Source organism: Cetorhinus maximus, chromosome 8 (genome assembly GCF_964194155.1).
Source record: "Cetorhinus maximus chromosome 8, sCetMax3.hap1.1, whole genome shotgun sequence".
NCBI lineage: Eukaryota > Metazoa > Chordata > Chondrichthyes > Lamniformes > Cetorhinidae > Cetorhinus > Cetorhinus maximus.
The window spans coordinates 111,051,508-111,071,719 of record NC_135886.1 but is presented as its reverse complement, the minus strand read 5'-3'; the positions used below and the strand labels follow the sequence as shown (position 1 = coordinate 111,071,719).

Below are 20,212 nucleotides of genomic sequence, written 5' to 3'. Positions count from 1 at the left end.
ACAAGAGCAAAGGGAACTTTCCCAGTTAAATCATAGGCTGGAATTTAATTTGGGCAACAGGTGTCTCGAACACCAGTTGGAAAACCTTTGGGAGCCCCGCGCCACTTTTTTCAGCGAGGCCCGGTGCTATCCTGAGGTAATCAGGCACTCACCTGGGCAGCGTCAGGCCTCTCATTGAATTAAACCCCCAGCAGGGTGGAAATCCCACTCCGAGAGATGGCAGCCAATTAGAGGCCAGCAGCTCTCCTATCCCAGCAGTGCCACTGGGAGCAGTGGCCACTGTCGGTACTACCATGAGGATCGCCGATGGATCCCCAGATAGAGATGAGTATAAGTGGAATGGAGGTCAAGGGGAGCTGTCGCAGGCGAGGGGTTGATGGGGGGGGGTCTGTAGGTCCCTTGGTTCGGTACAGAGTGCCTGTAAACAAGGGACACAACCCCCGCCTCTCCCCCCCAATCCAGGTAGGTCGGTGGCAGCTATGCAGCCTCCCCAGATAATGAATCTCCTGCTCGCCACTGGTTGAATACCAGCGGCAGTAGGGTGAGACCCTTAAGCGGCCACTTAAGGGCCTCACGGCTTATGAGTGGGAAGGCCACCAGCAAGCCTTTTCACCCCAGACTTTTTCAAAGGGGGGGAGGAATAGGATCTCTACCCCACAATCTGAAAACACAGCATCCCCTGCCTTTGAACTCATCAGAGTGGGCGGGTCTGGCGAGGGCCGGGGCATTGGTGGGCATTAAATTCCACCCATAATGTGCAAGGCACTTTGTACCCTCTGGTGTTCTCTGGTCACACAGTGTATCAAGCACATGCTCCTTCTCCAGGCTTCTATTCTGGATCCAGTTAGGTTTAGATTTCTTGGCCAGTCCAAGATTGTAGCCAATCTAATGCCGATCTCTGAGTTTAAGAGGGCTAGCTTTACAAAAATGGCTGAAGATTTGGCAGAAGTTGTCTAGGTAAACCTATTGGATGGGAAATCAAGTACTGGGGACAAATTGATTTTATTTAAAACCATTCTCAAAGGAAATGAAGCAAAGCATGTCCTAATGTCCAAAATAAGGCATACGGTGACACCAAACCATTATGGTTGATGAGGAATGTGCAGAGACAAATTCGATTGAAATAAAACTTTACACACTAAGGCATTTAACTCACATGAGATCAGGAAAAATTATTGCATGCAATTAAGGAAGACAAAACTAACCATAAGATTAACCAAGATATCTCTGAAAAAGAAGATGGTGAGTAATTGGGGCAGTAATAGCAATCACTAGGTAAGCGGTGCTGAGCAAACTGATGGAGCTGTGGAGTCTCTGGGTCCTGACTGACTTCATCTTAGGGTCTTAAAAGAGGTGGTTAATGAGGGAGTAGATGCATTGCTGTTAATTTTCCAAAATTTGCTAGATTCTGGAAAGGTTCCATCAGACTGGAAAGTAGCAAATATAACCCTTCTATTCAAGAAGGGAGGGAGGCAGAAAATAGGAAACTATAGGCCCATTAGCTTCACGTTCTCATGGGAAAGGTGTTAGAATCGACCACTGAGGAGGTTATAGCTGAGCATTTAGAAAAACGCACGGTAATCGGGAAGAGTCAACATGGTTTTGTGAAAGGGAAATCATGTTTAACCAATTTATTAGAGTTCTTTAAAGGAGTACAAGAGCAGGGAGATTATGCTAGACCTGTATAAAACACTGGTTAGGCCACAACTGGAGTACTGCGTGCAGTTCTGGCCACCACATTATAGGAAGGATGTGATTGCACTGGAAAGGGTGCAGAGGAGATTTACCAGGATGCTGCCTGGGCTGCAGGGTCTGAGCTATGAGGAAAGATTGGCTGGCGTTGTTTTCCTTGGAGCAACGAAGGTTGAGAGGGGACCTGATACAGGAATATAAGATTATGAGGGGCATAGATAGGGTGGATAGGAAGGCACTTTTTCCATTAGTAGAGGGGTTAATAACCAGGCGGCATAGATTCAAGGTAAGAGGTAGAAGGTTAAGAAGGGAGTTGATGAGAAATTTTTTCCCCCAGAGGGTGGTGGGAGTCTGGAACTCACTGCCTGAAAGGGTGGTTGAGTCAGAAACTCTTGTAACATTTAAGAAGTATTTAGATGTTCACTTGCATTGCCATAGCCTCCAGGGTTATGGGCCAAGCACTGGAAAATGGGAAAATGGGATTAGTGTAATCAGATCTTTGTTGACAGTTACAGGCATGATAGGCCGAAGGGCCTCCTTCTTGTGCTGTAGACGTCTATGAGTAACATGCGCTGTGGATAATGGGGACACTGTAGAGGTACTGTACTTGGATTTCCAGAAGGCATTTGATAAGGCGCCACATCAAAGATTATTGTCGTGTAGGGGGTAACATATTAGAATGGATAGAAGATTGGCTGGCTGGCAAAAAACAGAGAGTATGCATAAATGGGTTTTTTTCTGATTGGCAGGATGTGGTGAATGGAGTCCTGCAGGGGTCTGTACTGGGGCCTCAACTTTTTACAATTTACACTGATGACTTAGATCAGGGGAGTGAAGACATGGTAGCGAAATTTGCAGATGACACAAAGATAGATAGCAAAGTATGTTGTGAAGAAGACATAAGGAGGTTGCAGAAAGATATAGATAGGTTGGGTGGGTGGGCAAAAATCTAGCAGATGGGGGAGGACTTTCCCCGAGGCGTGCAGGCCCGAGAGCGGCCGTGCAATGGTCTGCCGCCCGCGATCAGGCCCTGACCGCAACTTCATGCTGGTTGGCCAATTAATGGTCAGCTGGCGTGAATCGCATGCTGAAATGCTCAGCGCTAAGTGGGTGGGTGGGGGGAGGAGGGGGAGTGTGGAATTCAGTTCATGCGCGCGGGTGTACTCGCAGAAAGCTCCCTGAAGGCACAGCTGCCTCAGGGAGCTGAAGGTTTTCCACGTTAAAAATAAAGCTTTAAAAAGTAAGGAAAACATGGCTCCTCATGTGAGTCTGTCAGATGAGAAGGGACATGTTGCAAATAGGTTCTGAAAACTTTTATTTCATTTTTAATTAATATCGGGAACCTCATCCCGCCCGTGGGATGAGGTTTCCTCAAAAGTCGAAAGGCCACTTGGCCTATTTGCCCATCCGCCAACCATAAGGGTGGATGGGCTGGGAAAAAATCTATTTAATTAAGCAGTTAATGGGCTTAACAACCCTCCTAATTGTTGGTGGGTGTGCTGCCGGCTCCCGCACATCCCGCTGACTGAAATATCACGCGAGTGCACAATGACGTTGTGACGCTCGCCTGACGTCATCGCGCACTATTTCACGCTCATGTGTGTCAGGCACGCAGCCGCATGCCAAGATGAACATTCAGCCGATGGAGTATAATGTGGAAAAATGTGAAGTTGTTCACTTTGGCAGGAAGAATAAAAAATAGAGTGATGAAAAGAGTGATTTACCCTGGCGGAATGGAGGAGATCATTCATCCTTTTGAGGCACTGGGTGGCTGTCTTCCTCTGCAGGGCATTTGCGCTGACCACCACTGCCACCGCCTCCCAAGCCAGGTTGGTGACTTTGCTGCCTATTCTGTGGCCAGAGCATGGGTAGAGCACATTCCAGCGGGCCTCCACGGCATCCAGCAGTCGCTCAAGGGACCCATCATTGAAGCAGGGAGGCTGCAGTCTTTTTTCCTTTGCTGGCCATGTCTCCCAGGCAGCGTGGTGAGCTGGTGGCAATGAGCGCTTTGCTGGCGGCTGCCTTTCAAAGATGGCGGCCCAGCATGATGCAAGAGTGATGGAGGGCGGACGAATGAGAGCCCGCCCACCATGGAAACGGCGTGTTTCGCGGAGTGAATAAATAATGAGGTGGGCTCGAGATGATACGGCGTGAAAACCCGCCATTTTCGGCGGTGGGTAGGACTCCATTTTACCCACCCGCTACCGCACTTACTGCAAATATGGGGAAATTCTGCTCTAAAAGTCTTACTATTAATATAGCCATGAGCCATAGTTGATACAAGTGTTGATTATTCCTGATGGATAGACTGCTCCCAAAAATGCAATAATGAATTTAAAGTGATCATGAGACAACTGAGACACTGATACAATTTAATAGCAGCAAGTGGCAATGCCCGATGCTCAGACTTAGCTGAACAACTCCCAGCAACCGGCATTGCTCAATCCAACAGTGGGAAGCGCCAACCCAGGTATATCCAATTCAGAAAGATCAGTTAGGTGAGGAGCACCTGGTAAAACAGAGTATCGGTGAGAAGCAATGAGTGCAGTTGGACTCAGAAGAGCAACAACCTGCCAGCCACAAGGTCAGCTTGATACTTTCTTCAGCTATTGAGCCCAGAGATTTGGAAATCACAGGGCTTGCCTACAAATATAGGTTGATAGCTCAACGTCTCAGCAGTTCACATATTCATTTGAAAGTATGCCAAGCAGGCTGCACAGTTTGAGGATATAAATGATAACAATAACTTTCATTTAGCTTAAATGTAGTAAAATGGCTCAAGGCTTTTCACTGGAGAATTATCAAATAAGTGAAATCCACATCTATGCAGTGCTGCACGGCTGCCTGACTAAGCTGCAGACCACCATGGAGAGCATTGCCACTCAAGAACTTGCTGCAGTTACAACTTCCTCCACTTGTCCAATGTCCTAAACTGAAGCTTAACTTCCAAAATTAAGAGTTCAGACTGGGGTTCTGGAGACATTGGGCTCCAACCTACAGAAATATGTTTTATCTGGGAATTTGCAGAATCAGATTGAAAAAAAACCATAACGTAGAGATTGAAAAATCTCATTGCTGCCCAGCAATCTTCTCTCACAATTACTCTGGCCCTATTGAAGGAGCACTCACCAGGGAATTCCAGGAGCTGGCAAGGATATTAGGGATGTCCCTCAGGGTGAAGTAACAACACATCATCTATCCATCCACTCCAGGTACATCAAATAGCATACAGGCCCAGGCAACTATTTGTAATTGTTGGTCCAGTAAAGGGAGCTATTAAACCACTTCCACCCCTAGTAGCAGTGAAATCCAGCAATCGTCTAGCTAATTTCCATTCGCATTAAAGAAACACATAAAAGGAGCACGTGGCTGGAAAGCAGAAGGTACACAACATACGCTTTCATGAAGGGGGAACACCAGGATAAAACACATTGACGTGACGAAGAAAATCAGGCAGAATGCAAAATGTGCTGCTGATTCACTATTGCAGCTTTTGCACATCAGCCCAAGATAGATTTAACTCCATTTTTTCCTTCACCTCTAGAAAATGAGCTTGATTTCAATCATGGTTAAGGAGAAGGAAATTTCTTCTTCCACGTGCAGGAACAATGATTTAAAACAAAGAGTGGGATTTTCCACACCCGCCTGCCACCGCAATCTTCCTGTCCCGCTGCAAGTCAATGGACTTCTGGGTGGGGCGCCGCCTCACCCACCTCGCCCGCCTTGCCCAGCCAAAGGAATATTAACTTCCTGCAAATCCTTCTGTAGGGGAAAATGGGTGTAGTTGCTGCAAATCTCATTGCTCTGTTGACTTCCTGAACAGAGCATCCATTACTGGTTTTATGCAGACATGCATAGTCAACCAACTAGCGTGTGTTACCCACTCCAGCCTGAAAAGACATTGAGGCAAATAAATTGAGGGCCGTTGTTATTTTGATTGCCGCAGACAACAAGTGGCAAAAAAAGGCCACAGCTTCACCTGCAGGAGACTGCCAAGGTCTGCTGGAAGAACCTGAGCCAGTAGGTTCGTCATGGATGGATAAGCCAAAGGACATCATTCATCTGCATCCATCCTATAATTTTCTACACAACAACAATCATGACACTGTGTTACGTGAAAAACTATTGGGTGCCCTGATGCTATAAGAAGAATAGACCTGCATTTCTCAGAATCACAGAATTACAGAATTGTTACGGTGTAGAAGGAGGCCACTCGGCCCATTGTGTCTGCACCGGCTCTCTGAGCATTTTAATTTAGTGCTAATCTCCTGCCTTTTCCCCGCAACCCTGCACATTATTTCTATTTAAATAATCATCCAATGGCCTGTTGAATGCCTCAGTTGAACCTGCATCCACCGCACTTCCAGGCAGTGCATTCCAAACCCTAATTACTCACTATGCGAAAAAAAAAATTCTCCCCTCGCATTTGCTTCTTTTGCAAAACACTTTAAAATTGTGCCCTCTGGTTATTGATCCATTTACGAGCAGGAACAGTTTCTCTCTATCTACTCTATCCTGACCCCTCATGATTTTGAAAACTTCTATCAAGTTAGATAGTCTTAGCCTTCTCCTCTCCAAGGAAAACAGCCCCAAGTTCTCCAATCTTTCCACATAACTGAAGTGTCTCATCCCTGGAACCATTCTCGTAAACTTCTTCTGCACTCTCTCCAACACATTCACATCCTTCTAATAGTCTGGCATCCAGAACTGGACACAATACTCCAGCTGAGGTCGAACCAGTGTCTTATATAACTTTATCATAACCTCCCTGCTTTTGTACTCTATGTCTCTATTAATGAAGCCTAGAATACTGTACTCTTTAGAAACAGCTTTCTTTACCTGTCTTGCCACCTTTAATGACTTATGCACATATACACCCAGGTCTCTCTGCTCCTGCATATCCTTTAGAATAGTATCCTTTATTTTATGCTGTTGCTCCATGTTCTTTGTATTAAAGTGTAACACCTCACGCTTCTCCACATTGAACTTCATCTGCCACCTACCTGCCCACTCCACCAATGTGTCAATGTCCTTTTGAGGTTCTACACTGTCCTCTTCACGGTTTATAATACTACCAAGTTTTGTGTCATCCGCAAACTTTGAAATTGCCCCTTGCACACTAAGGTCTAGATCATTTATATATATCAGGAAAAGCAAGGGGTTCCAATACCGACCCCTGGGGAACTCCACTACAAACCTTCTTCCAGCCCAAAAAGTACCTATTAACCATAACTCTCTGTTCCCTACCCCTGAGCCAATTTTTTATCTACGTTGCTACTGTCCCTTTTATTCCATGACCTATAACTTTCCTCTATTGTGTGGTGCTGTATCGAACAGCTTTTGGAAGTCCATATACACCACATCAGCAGCCTTGCCCTCATCAACCATCCCTGTTACCTCTTCAAAAAACTCCAGCAAATTAGTTAGACACGATTTTCCTTTAACAAATCCATGCTGACTTTTCCGAATCAATCCACATTTTTCCATGTGACTATTAATTCTACCCTGAATAATTGTTTCTAGGGGCTGAATTTTGCCCTCATTGGGTGGGCGTGGTGGGCAGGCCAGCGAGTGGTTGCGAAACCAACCGCTGCCCGCGATTGAGCCCCAGCTGTGATTTCAAGCTGGCTGGCCACTTAACAGCCTGACAGCATGAATCGCGTGCTGCAACGCTGAGCGCTGCCAGAGTGGTGGGGGGGGGGGGGGAGGCGGGCAGGAGGAGGGCGAGCGCAGAAGTTTGCACATGTGTACGGGTGCATGCCCTGAAGGCACAGAGCTGCCTCAGGGAGCTGAAGATTTAGAACAGTACAAGGGAAGATTTAAAAATTTAGGTGAACATGTCCCCTCATGTGACTCTGTCACATGAGCAGGTACATGTTATAAATGAGATTTAAACATTTTATTTTATTTTTGATTCCTGTTGGAAACCTCATCCCGCCTGTGGATGAAGTTTCATAAAAATCCAAAGTCCACTTGGCCTTTTCGCCCGCCCGCCAACCAAACGGTTGGACGCGCAGTGAAAAATCCAATTTAATTAACTGATTAAGGATCTTATTAGGTCTCTCAATTGACAGCAGGCACGCTGCTGCCCCTCACACATGCCCATCAATCGAAATATCGCGAGGGTGCGCAATGGTGTCGGGACACTCGCCCAACGTCATCGCCTACTATTTTACTCTCACTCAGGTCAGGCGCGTGCCCGCCCGACAAGAGAAAAATTCTTCCCTAAAAGTTCCCCCACCACCGAAGTTAAATTGATTGGTCTGTAATTGCAGGGCAGATCTTTACAACCTTTTTTGAACAAGGGCGTAATGTTTGCAATTCTCCAGTCCTCCGGCACCACCCCTGAATCCAGGGAACATCGAAAGATTATTGCCAGTACCTCTGCAATTTCCATTCTCACTTCCTTCAATATTCTTGGATGCATCTCATCCGGTTCCGATGCCTTATCAACTTTAAGTACCAACAGCTTATCCAATGCTTCCTCCTTATCAATTTTAAACCCTTCTAGTGACTGATTTTCCTCCTCTGTCTCCATGCTCTGGGCAGCATCTGCCTTGTTGGTAAAGACAGATGCAAAGTATTCATTTAAAATCTCTGCCATGCCTCTTGCCTCTATATGTAAATCACCTTTTTGGTCCCTAATCCTACTCCTTTTACCACCTTTTTACTACTGATGTGCTTATAGAATACTTTGGGATTTCCTTTTATGTTAGCTGCCAGTCTTTTTTCATAATTCCTCTTTGCTTCTCGTATTTGCTTTTTCACATCCCTTCTGATCCCTTTGTATTCAACTTGGTTCTCAATTGCATTTGCTACCTGACACCTATCGTAAGCACAATTTTTCTTCTTTAACTTAATTTCTATCTCCTTTGTCACCCAGGGAGCTCTGATTTGTTTGTCATACCCTTCTCTTTTGAGGGAACATACCTTGACTGTGCCCAAACCATCTCCTCTATGAAGGTAGCCCATTGATGAGCTAATGGTTTTCCCAGCAACCTTTGGTTCCAGTCTATCCGTCCCAGCTCCATTCTTGCCCCATTGAAGTCCGTTCTCTGCCAGTAGATTATTCTTGCTCTGGATTGATCAATGTCATTTTCCACCCTCATCCTAAACCTTATGATACAGTGATCACTGTCCCCAAAATATTCCCCCATTGTCACTTTATCTATTTGGTCCACCTCATTCCCAAGAACCAGATCTAGCAGTGCCTCCTTTCTAGTTGGAGTGGACACATACTGCTGTAGGAAATTCTTCTGAGCACAATCTAGGGACGCTTGTCCCTCACTGCCCCTTACACTACCACTATCCCAGTCAATATGGGTCATTAAAGTCCCCTATTATAACTACTGTATGATGTTTTCACCTCTCTGTAATTTCCTTGCAGATTTGTTCCTCTATGTCCTTCCCACTAGCTGGTGGTCTATATAATACACCGAGCAATGTAATTGCACCCTTCTTATTCCTTAGCTCTAGGCAAATTGATTCTGCCCTTGAATCCTTTGACACATCCTCTTTCTCCAGTACTACAATACTCTCCCTAACCAAAAACACCATCCCTCCTCCTTTTTTCCCTTTCCTATCTTTTCTGAACATCTTGTAATCAGGAATATTTAACACCCAGATCTGCCCTTCCTTAAGCCAGGTCTCTGTTATCGCCACAACATCGTAATCCCAAAAGGCAATCTATGTCTGTAACTCCCCAATTTATTAATTATACTCCATGCATTCACATACACGCAGTGTAACCCTGATTTAGACTTCACTACTTGCTCCCTTACTCTGACTCCATCTATTAATTTACTATTCTCTATTTTAGTGCTATCTGCCTCTCCCAGAATTCTGTGCACCCTGGTATTACTTTCTAATATTCTATCCTGGTTGCCACACCCCTGCTGAATTAGTTTAAACCCTCCCCAACAGCACTAGCAAAACAACGCGCAAAAAACTCAGTCCCAGCTCTGTTCAGATGCAACCTGTCCAGCTTGTACAGGTGCCATCTCCCCCAGAGCCAGTCCCAGTGTCCCTATGTGTCTATGGCATCTTATAAGTAATATTAAATACTTTCTTATGTGTGTAATTTCTGTCCCTGGCTGTTAATAATAAAGAAATGCAGTTTTATCGCCTAAATTAAAATAATACTTTTTAATACAAATAATACTGTTCATGAGCACTTTTTACGTGCAATTCTTGGTCTGCTACATTAATTAACATGTCAGTCTATTTTAACAAAGGAAATTTGTGTTAACAGTGCCATGAAATCACAGCTCTTTATCTTTTGAAAAATGTTCTTTTTAAAAATCTTCAACTGAAACTCTGTAATTTGAAATAAGGCACCACAAACTGCTTTAACAATGCAAGGCCACCTTCCAAGGCGAAGGTGAAAAAAGCAAACAAGATTTCCTTCCACACCGCCCCCCCTCCCCAAAGGAAGTGTGAAAAGAGAGACATCAAACCCCAACACTAAGGAAGATATTAAAAATGCAAAGTGCTGGACTTTAATCAACTGTAATCCTATCCAGACAATGGGAACTGCTAGCCAACCAGGATATACAACCAACAGACAGCCAAGCCCCTTGTCGAGGTTGAAAGAATGGGAGGTCTGTTGCTTTCTACCATCTTGAAATGTATCATAAGTTTCTGAGATGAAACATCAAAATGTGCTTACTTGTTCTACAACAACGACTACAGTGGTCATGGTAATCAAATTCCTTTGGAATACACAGTGAGCAGGACTTTAAGAACTGGGTTTGCCAAGAAAGAACAGAGGTATCTGAAGAAGCTGCTAATGGAGCAGTAAGGAATCCTGCTCTCTCACTCTTGCTCTCTCTCTCCCTTAAGTTCAGTAAAGACCTATCTCTACAGTCCAAAAATTCAGCACAAGAGACAGTGAATGTCCATCAGAAAGAGCCTCAGGAGAAACTCATTGACTTCTGGAAGATGGATTTTTAAAAAAAGGAAACTGTCTCCAGCAAATGAGTTACATGGACTTCAATTCAAATTCAGGATTTTAAAGCAGCCAATTAACCTAAAACAGCCGCAACATTCAACAATCTACATCTCAAGGACAAGCAAAGAACTTAACCATATATTCTTTTAACTTTATGCTTGGACTATAACTTTCCTTACTTCTGATACCTGTGTGTGTAACATCACTTCTTTTATTATTTTTTGCCCTCGGATTTAGCAGCTAATAAACTTGTGCTCTCTTTGGATCAAGAAAACCTTGTGATTGGCTCCTTATTGTTCACTGTATAGATAGTAAAAAAATACATTTGGGATTTGGAAAAGGCATCCACGGGGAATAGAAGTTAAAAAACCTTTGTTATGACCAACCGAGGAGGCTGAATAGGGGGGAGCCAGTTCACTCTTCCTCACCTGGTCATAACAACAGGTTAACCACTAATATTGCTTTTACCTCCTATGTGTGTTTCAATGAACTATGATGTAAGAGTTGTGAAGTGGTTCAATTTGGTAGGAAGAATGTGGAGAGACAATATTAAGTAAAGGGTACAATTCTAAAAGGGGTGCAGGAGCAGAGAGACTTGGGTGTATATGTGCACAAATTGAAGGTGACAGGACAGGTTGAGAAAGTGGCTAATAAAGCATACAGCATCCTAGCCTTTATTAATAGAGGGACATAGGGTACAAAAGCAAAGGAGTTATTTTAAACTTATATAGGACACTGGTTCAGCTTCAACTAAAATTTTGTGCCCTGGGCACCACGCTTTAAGAAGGATGCGAAGGCATTAGAGATACGCAGAAAAGTTTCACAGGAATAGTTCCAGTGATGTCGAACTTGGTTACACAGATAGGTTCGAGCAGTTGGGACTGTTTTCCTTGGAGAAGAGAAAATTGAAAGGAGATTTGATAGATGTATTCAAAATAATGAAGGGTCTGGGCAAAGTAGATATAGAAAAACTGTTCCCATTGGTGGAAGGATAGAGAACAAGAGAGCATAGATTTAAGCTAATTGGCAAAAGAAGCAATGGCGACATGAGGAAAAACTTTTTCACACAGTGAGTGGTGACAATCTGGAATGCACTACCTGAGAGTATGGTGGAGTACAATCGAGGCTTTAAAGAGGGAATTGGATTATTACCTGTAAAGGAAGAGCGTGTAGGACTATGGGTAGAAGGTTGGGGAGTGGCACTAGGTAAATTGCTTCTTCAGAGGGCCATTACAGACCCAGAGGTGGCCTCTGTCTGTGCTGTAACCATTCTGTGATTCTATGGTCTATCGGCTTGCTGGGTACAGAATAATCAAGTCTACATGTGAACTAATGAGCTCTCCTTAAAGTGACTGCTGGAGGCCACCACCAAAAGATAATGTTTTAAAAAGGATTATTTACCTTACTAGGTCTCCACAGCCATTGGCAGCACCAACTCAGCTCCCTCCTGATCTCCGCCTATCCTGCCAAAGCTCATTCCTATGGAGCCCAGGAGCAGCAGGGTACACCCCCTACTCCACAGTACTGCCAGTCCCCACTCCTCCATGTTACCACTCCACTTCCCAGGATTTACCTTCAGCTGGCACTGGAGAGCCCGGGAGTGAGGTTCTTCAAATGGATGAGATGCCAAATCAGGCCATCTTGGGTGCCCACTCTTCCTTTAGTGCCGGGAATTTGGTCGCACCTTCAACACCCACAAGTTGATATAAAACTTTTTGTAAATAAAAATGTGGCCATCTTTAGGGGTCCAGGCCACCTCCTGGTCCTGGACAGGTGTTGGCAGCTCACCCTAACAATACTAATGAGGAAAAGAAATTCCTGGCTTATGATGTTAATTCCAACATAATAAAAATGTGCAACACTTGCAAATAAAAGTATCACTCCTTAGCTGTGAACATTTCACATTTTTTTGTAATCTCTTGGTTCAAACCCTATTTCACTAAGCACAGCATCAGAAAGTCCAAATATTTCTCCACTTTTTTTAAGTGATTCATCTTATCTCCCCCAGACTTACACAAATAATCTATAGTGGATAAATGATGGTGGGTGGGGGTGTATGCAAAATAAGCCATTCAGTGATGTCAGCCCTCAATAAGTCAGGAGTTGTGCAGGTGTAGGTGACTCATGAGATCCTACAACACAAATATTAGATGTTTAATGTACCACTTCCAAAACTACATCGTGACACTAGTATTTTTTTTGCCAATTCTCCTTTCCTAACTCATGCTGGAGTACATTTAGGGTAGGCCTACACCTTACCCCAGGTGTGATGTGAGCATCAGAAAACTACTTGCTCATGGAAAATATTGCAGCCAGGCCAGAAATTTCGCACATTGATATGTGGGCCATCAGTATCTCACCCTAAATGTCATTCTTCATTTGGGAGCTCAGGCAGTGAATGTTGGCAGGCTATTTATCAAAGAAGAGGACATAATGGCCAAGCCTTATTCTGCGCTCACCAACATTTACACATACCAGTCAGGGCCTCTGAATGGCATCAGTAATCTGAATCTGAACTGATCATACATTTCCCTTCCCCAATCCACAGTCACTAACTGATGAACATCAAATCTAAATGTAAATGAACCCAATGTGTACTTGAGGATGTGTTGTTGGGGTGGGGGTGGTGGGGGGAGGGGGTGGGGGTGGGGGGGCGGGGGCGGTGGTGTGTGTGTGCGGGAATTATTAATCCCAAGGTTGTAAACATGTATAAAGGAGATTCAATATAGAGAAAATTTATATAACATCTAAAGCAGCAGTTCAGAGCATGGTCTGCATTAAGGGTATGTCCTAATGTATATATTTTTATATGGGGCCAGTGAATCATTGATGACTCTTGTGCACTACCAACACTCCACTCCCCCATTTCCACCGCCAACCTCCCACCCCATTTCCACCACAGCCCCGCCCCCCCCAAATCCCACATACACATACAGGCACACACAATTCCTTTGTAATTTTCTCCTTTTTTTCCATAGGGAGTCTCTAAAAGGATCTCAAGAAGTTCATGAGGTCATCATATTGCTGTCTGATTCCAGACTTACTTCAAATTAGATGCACAGTGTCTTGAGAACTCCAGATTTATGGGGGAAAGACTTGATAGCCCCCCCAAAACAGGCATAGGGAATATAATGTGTGATTAACCTGCACCCCTTCTTTCTGATTCAGACAAACATGGCAACTTGGTGCTGCCTGCAAATTTGCTTGATCTTTGTGTGCAGCCGACTCTAAACATGCAACCGAGTGGCTGCACGCTTCAGCAGCCAGCCCAAGTTTTCACATCTCTTAAAGGTGGGGTATATTTAGGGGAAGATGGTGGTGTTGTGGTAATATTACTGGACTGGTAAGCTTGAAGCTCAGGCTAATGCTCTGGGGGTATGGGTTCAAATCCTATCAAAGCAGCAGATGGAATTTAAATTTGATTAATAAATCTGGAATATAAAGCTAGTCTCAGTAATTGTGTTATGAAGTTATCATTGATTGTTATAAACACCCATCTGGTTCCCTAATGCCCTTTAGGGAAGGAAATCTGCTGCCCTTTACCTAGTCTGGCCTATGTGTGACTCCAGGTCCACAGCAATGTGGTTGACTCAGAAATAGCCCAGCAAGCTGTTCAGTTCAAGGGTACTTGGGGATAGGCAAATTCTGGCCTTGCCAGCAATGTCTACATCCCATGAAAGAATTGAAAAAATTATGTTTGGAGCAGGTGTAGGAACTCTTCATGGAAGAGCCTTGTCAGGGAAAGAGAATTATAATGCAATGGGGATGGTTTCCAAAGTTCATTTGATGCCTTGGTGAAAGAAGTGAAGAGGAGAAATGTGACCTGTTCACCAAGGACGAGGAGGCTCTCCAGCCATACTACTCTCTATGGATTAGACAGCCTTGACGGTCAATGCCAAGAATCTAGAGCAAGGGTCTGGGTGAAAGAGCTGCAGAAAGTGCAAAGACCTCACACAAGTGGTCAAGGTCAATGAATGTATCTTCAAATGCTGTATCTACCAACTGCATCACTAGCCTCACACACTGCTTAATGCATCCCTCATCACTCGTCTGCCAACAATCTCCATCAAGTAAAGCTCATACCTCACATTTCTTAGTACTGCTGTAAACCTTACACCACGTCTCACATCATGTGCACACTGCCAGCTATCCACTGACAGCTACATTTCTCTAATACATTGTACCACACTCACTGACACCATTTCCCGCTCTCTCTTGCAGGACACGTTGGCATGCAGCTGAAGGTAGCAGGAGCTAACCAGTGGGAGACAGGCACGGCTGCATATCCTTATTCTGATGCAGGAAAGGATGCTCACCCTCATTGGAGTGACAATGACATAATGGTATTTTCACTGGACTAGTAGGCCAGAGGCCCAGGGAAATGCTCTGGGGGCTCAGGTTTGAATCCTGCCATGGCAGATGGTGGAATTTAAATTTAATTAAAATCTGGAATTAAAAGTCTAATGGTGACCATAAAACCATTTTCAATTGTTGCAAAAACCCATCTGGTTCACTAATGCCCTTTAGGAAGGAAAAGGAAATCTGTCGTCCTTACCTGATCCAGACCCACAGCAATGTGGTTGACTCTTAAATGCCCTCTGAAATGACCTAGCAAGCCACTCAGTTGTATCAAACTGCTACAAAGCCTCAAAAAAGGAATGAAACTCAATGGACCACCCGGCATCAACCTAGGTACCAGAAACAACAATGACAACAGCAAACTCTCAGCCCTGTTGACCCTGCAAAGTCCTCCTTACTAACATTTGGGGTCTAGTGCCAAAATTCAGAGAGCTGTCTCACAGACTAGTCAAGCAACAGCCTGACATAGTCATCCTCACAGAATCATATCTTACAGATAATGTCCAGACACCATCATCCCCATCCCTGGGTATATCCTGTCCCGCCAGCAGGAGGGACCCAGAAGAGGTGGCAGCGCAGTGGTATACATCTCTCAACATCGACTCCAGACCCCATGAAGTCTCATGGCATCAGGTCAAAGATGGGCAAGGAAACCTCCTATGCCGCCCTCCCTTAGTTGATGAATCAGTGCTCCTCACTTGCTTGGGTGAGTGCAGCTCCCACAAGACTGAACAAGCTGGACACCATCCAGGACAAAGCAGCCCATTTGACTGATACCACAGCCACAAACATTCACTCCCTCCACCACTGACGCACAGTAGCAGCAGTGTGTACCATCTACAAGGTACATTGCAGGAACTCACCAAGGCTCCTTAGACAGCACCTTCTAAACCCACAACCACTACCATCTAGAAGGACAGATGCATGGGAACACCACCACCTGGAAGTTCCCCTCCAAGTCACTCACCATCCTGACTTGGAAATATATCGCCGTTTCTTCACTGTTACTGGGTGAAAATCCTGGAACTCCCTCCCTAACAGCACTGTGAGTGTACCTACACCATGTGGACTGCAGTGGTTCAAGAAGGCAGCTCACCACCACCTTCTCAAAGGCAACTAGGGATGGGCAATAAATGCTGGCCCAGCCAGCGAAGCCCACATCCCATAAAATAATTTTAAAAATCATGAGACTGTGCCATGGCAGGAGTGAAAACTGATTATAGTATGTTCCACTTAATCCTTTTTCACACACCTCACCTGACCCTCATCCTACAATCTCTTCTGATTTACAAGCATGTACCTTTTGCTTTTCCCCTCCCTTCACCATAACTCTATCCTTGTGCCTTTCTCCTTTCATTCACCACCAAAACCTAGCCAGGCCTGTTAGAAAAGCAGGAAGATAATGCGCAAGAAAGCTGTCACTCGCTCTCAGATGTGCAGCCACCAGCTCAGATACTAGCACAGAGCATAATTCAGAGAATTGGTTAGAGATGGGATCGTGACCTGCATGTGGTGAGAAACCAGGCATCAGTGGCCTGCAGCGAGGGCAGAGTACAAAGATAGTGCCTTATCAGAGAGCAAAGTTGCACATGAGTCCTGCTGCAGAGGACTCAGGTGAGCACTTAAATGGAGTGTGTACAGAAAATGGCTTATAGTTATTCAAATTGAAATGCTTGGTGCAGTTCCAGACCTGCCAGAAAGCCGGCATGCAATGTTAGGGAGTATGAAGGATTCCGGCACCAATTTGGCACAGGGCTTTACGCAGAGTTTGGAGCCCATCATTTCCGGCATGGAAGTGGTTCCATCTCCAACAGCACATTTGTGGATCCAACTGTGAGCCAGCATCTGCTGCCGGTCTCTCAGGATCCATTACAGAACAGCAGAAGCCACCCAACATCTGGATTCTGCAGAGGAAGCTCAGATTTCTGTAATGAAAACACAGACTGCCATCACCATGACTGCTGATGCCAGTGTTCAAAGCAGCTTGCAGGGTTTCACTGCAGCCCAGCAATATGTCCTCCATCAAGTTACTAGGATTGCTGAGGTGCCACCCTGGGAAGAGGCAGTTGCTCCTTGGAGTACACACCTATTGTCCTCTCTCAGGATGACAGCATTCATCCTCCCTCCCCTAATGTTCCAACAGTGCCCTTTCTTTTGCCTGTCAGCCAGCCTGTCAAGACTCTGCCACCCATGCCGAGTTGTGCGGTCCAAAGCCAGGTCTTCTAGACCCAGAGCTGCTCAAGGTCGTTCTTCAAGGTCATCCGCAGTCTCCCGCCTTGAAAATCAGCAGCCTTCCAACAGCCATACTACAACCACTGGGGTAGCGCTGTGAGGAACACTAGGACAAAGGCACATAGAAAACAGGAACTAAGTGAATGCACAGGAGTGATTAGCTGATGTTTGTATGTAATACGACATGGATTGATTTATAAAATTGGTTTGGAACATTTATTTCGTGCTGACTTTTATTTGTGTCGTGCCCAAGCAGATGTTGTGATGGACAGTAACAGAGGGAAAGTAAGATGTGGCACTGTTGGTGAATGGGGAATTGGAGTTATGTTTGCTTTCATGGATGGACAAATCGTTCACAGAAAACCCGCCCAGAATGGGACTGTCTTGGTGGCCTCCTCCCTGCCTCTTCCACCTCCTTCTCCAACTTTTCAGCTGGTCGTCATTTGGCTGTACCCTCATGGTGGCAAGGATGTGGAACCTTGACACCCACTCTGCTGAGTACTGTAAGGCTCCTTCAGGGTGGCCCAGGCAATAAAATGTTGTTTCAGCACATTTATGTTGTGCTCCATCGCATTCCATTTGGCAGCATGGCTTTCATTGTATGCAGGCTTTGTACATGTGTAAGTTTTGCACCAGAGTCATTGGGCATGTCGTCAAAGAATAGCCACTGTCATCTAGTAGCCACTCTCTTATTTATCCTGTTGGCTCAAATGCAAATGGCACAGTGGACATCTGCAGAATGAAGGCATCATGACTGCTGCCAGGATGCCAGGTATTGACCTGCATGATGAGATGTGTATGGTGGTACACCAAATGCACATTGGAATCCCTTTGCTTGCGAGCACATTTGAGAGTTAACATGCGATGCCCACAGAGCGATGTGTGTTTGGTCAATGGCACCATGGGGAAACCTGCAATCCTCACAATATGACATGAAAAGAAATCCAAAACTTTTTATTATTTTGCCATTTTTAAAAATGGACTTTCTGCTGAACAAAAAATGATGGCTGCTCTAAGTTACATGATCACAAAATTAACCCTTTGTTCTGGAACCTATCAACAATGGAAACTGAGACATCGGCCAAAAGAATTCTTCTCTCAGCCTATGGAATCTCACACCTCATTGTACAGATCCATTGTAATCAACAAAAGCAGAGAAAGTGCAGACGACCTTGACCTGGCTCCCCAACCTAAACTATCACAAAAGAGAGATCGAAACACGTTATACCAGAAGAAATGCTAATAGTCACCTCATCCCCTAAGGGGAAACAATGGATTCTGGCCAGAAGCACAGAAACTGATTGTTAAGCTGCAATTAACCCATTAATGGCCCATGACCCAAGCCTCTGGCCTTTGTCCCAACGTCATCTTGCGGTATCAGCAAGTATCGGTAAGGAGAAATCTACAACTCGTGTGTGTGTGTGTGTGTGTGTGTGTGTGTGTGTTTAGTGGGAAGCTGCGAACACTTCTTCCCTGGGTTTTGGAATGTGAGTCTGAGGTAAGCATTACGCAAATTTGCGTGAGTTATTAGTAACTTGGATCACACAAACTGAGGGTTTGGGAAAACACGCCGCAACATACTTTAAAATTAATTCAAAACACCTTCTGCTTAAGGACAGTTGGTGAGAGGAAAGAAGTGCAGATTTCCTGTCTCTCTCCTGCCCGTAACAAAACCATCACTTCCTCTTCTTCCCTCTGGCAAGAGCGAATAAATGTATTCAGCTTTCTTGAAATACAGGGCCATCAGTGCTGTGTTTCCTTATGCAACAGTGGGTGGAAAACATTGCTAGTTCCAGCTTAGAAGGAACAAAACGCATTAAAGTTTCTGGTGAAGGTCACCTTTACAGCCACTGGCAATGCTGTCTTTGCTCGGTTTTGATGTGTGCATTCCATTTGTGGCATATTTCAGCGAGGTTGCTCTTACTGAAGTGCTGGCTTATGACCTTTCCTCGCTAATGTTCATGTCGGAGAATTGCTCTGTAAATACCCCGGGTGTGCATGGCCTCCTCCTGCAGAGAACTCTTCTTCTCCTCCCCGCTTTTCCTGGAGGGTTTCTTGATCAGTGTGATCTCTTCTCACTCTTCCAGTTATGTTGTAGTCCATGAGAAATGTGTACTACTGCACACATGGCTGGGAACAAATAGTTTGTACAAAGTCCTTGAAGTCAAGGCAATATTCTCCATCATGTCCATGCCACTCTCAACTTTAGCAACTTAGAAGAACTCTACTAACCACCAAACACTTCTGCACTCACAGCAACAGTCAATAGAAATTAATCAGCAACTTACCTGTAAATAGTTGATAATACCTTTAAATAGCACAGTTTTGGGTCCTTCTTTACACATGTTCAACTTTGTGAGGTCAAAAGAGGCTGGAACATTAAGTCACAAAATGGTGGCACTGGTGTGCCTACTTTGCACACTTCTGGCAGACATTCCCTGCATGGTCACCCAAAGCGTGAACACACACTGCAGATGTCATTTGGAGCTAAAACAGCTCTGGTAGCACCAAAGAACTGGATGCTAAGAAGTTCAATTTTATGGCCTATACTTTTTTCCGTATTTGTTGACTCACTAACTTGCCACATCTACTGTTGTAGATTAAGGAGAACACATTTTCTACAAAAATGGCATTTCTTTCTTTCAGTAGCTGAAAACTGACTTTTAGATGTAAAGACAGGGGTCCCCAGACTGAAGAGCTATTCACATCATTGAATATTTATTTGTTCAATATCACATTTGTGAATATCTGCTTGACACAACAGCAGAATGACTTTCAGTGGTTACAATCCACTAAGGCAATCAACAGCTATCCAACAGACTGGAATTCAACTACTATTCTGTACATTCATAAAGAGACCTCACCAAATTAGTGTAGGCCACCTGCAAGTGGTTCACATGAGAAAACTGGGGCGCCACGACGTGAAGGATCTTTGCACCTCCTTTTGGAGCCACCAAGAAACTACAGTGATAACATTTA

The 20,212-nt window shown here is 44.7% G+C and overlaps 1 protein-coding gene across 4 annotated transcripts in view; it reads right to left on the bottom strand.

Annotated features, from left to right (window-relative positions):
- arhgef9a (Cdc42 guanine nucleotide exchange factor (GEF) 9a) overlaps nt 1-20,212 on the bottom strand; it is a 404,937-nt gene that overhangs the window by 329,350 nt on the left and 55,375 nt on the right. The gene's annotated exons all lie outside the window — the stretch shown is intronic.